Source organism: Myxocyprinus asiaticus, chromosome 8 (assembly GCF_019703515.2).
Source record: "Myxocyprinus asiaticus isolate MX2 ecotype Aquarium Trade chromosome 8, UBuf_Myxa_2, whole genome shotgun sequence".
In the NCBI taxonomy this organism is placed as follows: domain Eukaryota; kingdom Metazoa; phylum Chordata; class Actinopteri; order Cypriniformes; family Catostomidae; genus Myxocyprinus; species Myxocyprinus asiaticus.
The window spans coordinates 3,851,919-3,853,945 of record NC_059351.1 but is presented as its reverse complement, the minus strand read 5'-3'; positions in this window follow the sequence as shown (position 1 = coordinate 3,853,945).

The window sequence follows — 2,027 nt, the reverse complement described above, 5'->3', positions numbered from 1 at the left end:
GATGTCGGACTAATAAAATGGTTGAAGGTTTCTGCGTTGTTCTGTCTTTTCTGAGTGCTGAAGCAAAAACACTTATTATTAATTTGCACTTTATCAGTTGAATTAATTTTATCTGACTCCAATTTTATATTAATCTGACACCAGTTTAAATTGAACCTCTAATTTAGATTTAAGCTCTAATTGATTTCTGATCATTCTTTTAATTTAATCTTTTTAAGTTATTGATTTCTCTGAATCGTCCTAACTTTCATTATCCTTTCATTCGTGTCCCGATTGTCGCTCAGAGTCATATGCCAGCCTATTAATTACATAGATCTCACGGACACAAAATCGGCAGTTCCGTTCATAGTCAGCGGTTGCAGGGTTTACTAAAATCATCTGGTTTGGCCGCCTACTGCTTGCTCATAACCAGATGATAGTTTTATGTAGTCACGTTTCATACAACTTGCTAAGATGGTGATAAGCAGTGACTGGTAGTCTTACGTGGTTTTCTCCTATTCATAAGCTCCAGTAATGATCATTATCCTGGACATAAATTTGCAGTAACAAAGGCGTCCCTAGAATCTACTGGTGATAAATTATTTCAGAGGAATACCGAATAAATCAAAAAGTAACAATTTATTTGCCAGGTAGGATTTAAAACATTAGTTTCAAAATAAATCAAAGCCAATTTCACACATGATCAGAATAAACAAACATTCCTAGAAATAAAAGACAAGTCAAAGAAACATACCTGGCAATAGAAAATGACGCAGGGATAAGCGTGGGATATCTGACTACAGACTCCCCAAGTACCTTGCCAACATTCCTTAAATATCCAGACAGAAAACACTGAGTACCAAATTAATTTATTACATGGGGTGATATTCAGGTGTTGATTTCAGCTTTTGTGAGAGAGTTCAGATGTTGTCTGAAGTTGAAAGTTCTTTGTTATTCTATGAATTGATGTGTGTTGGGCTATCAGACATCTTGGCATCGGCCTTACAGCAATATATTTTTTGCTTATGTTGGGGAGTTACAAGAGTGGTGTAACCATCTATGTTACTGTAAAACCTCTAAAATAAAATAAAAATCACTACAGTACAGGACAAGTTCATTATAGTGGCACTGATGATTTGACAGTAGTCTTTCATATTTGAATGGACTGTTATCTCCACTACTAATAACACCAAATACATTAACACCCAGAGATCATAAAATCAAACTAATTTCTTTTTACTCCAAAGTTATAACATCTTATAAGAGATTAGACATATATAGCTTATTAAGGGATACAAAGATACCAAGGAATCATATCGGTTTTATTTCAGTCTTTTGCAACACCTTGGATTTGAACGTTTATGCAGGTGTAATGCATTGCCTCATCAACTTCATTGTAAATGCACTTTTCTTGTTTTGCTTGTTTTTACAAACTGAAGAATTAGTTACAATTATTTTCTGTGGAAATCAACAGCATGCCACAGATGCTGTCTTAATGTGTATTGTTAAGTTGTCATGGGACTGTTTAGGTTATTTTCATATATCTTGATACATGGCTTACAGGTTTGTAGTCAATCTGTAAAACTCTGACTGTTATTCCAAAAACTTTCATTTCATTTCTGTTTTTATGTCATTGAAAACAGTTGAAAGACTCAACTCAACTCCAGCACGCACGCACGCACAGACAGAGGATTGTTTCACTATATAAGAGAGGACATCTCATAGACTTCCATTGATTTCATATCAGGATAATGCTATTTTCTATCTCCTAACCCTCACAGAAACCTGTGCTCATCAGTAGATTTAAAGCTTAACATGATTTGGCCGATTTATGAGCCTTTTTTTACTAGTGAGGACCACCTAAAATGTCCTCACTAGTGGGTTTTCAACAAGTTTCTCTATATTAGTGAAGTCATTTAAAAAAAATTGGTACTCACAAATATAATGAAACCTGTACACAAACACACACACACACACACACACACCACACACACACACACATGGACACATCCAAACTGTTAGCTTTGACTGGATCTACTGTTTCATGT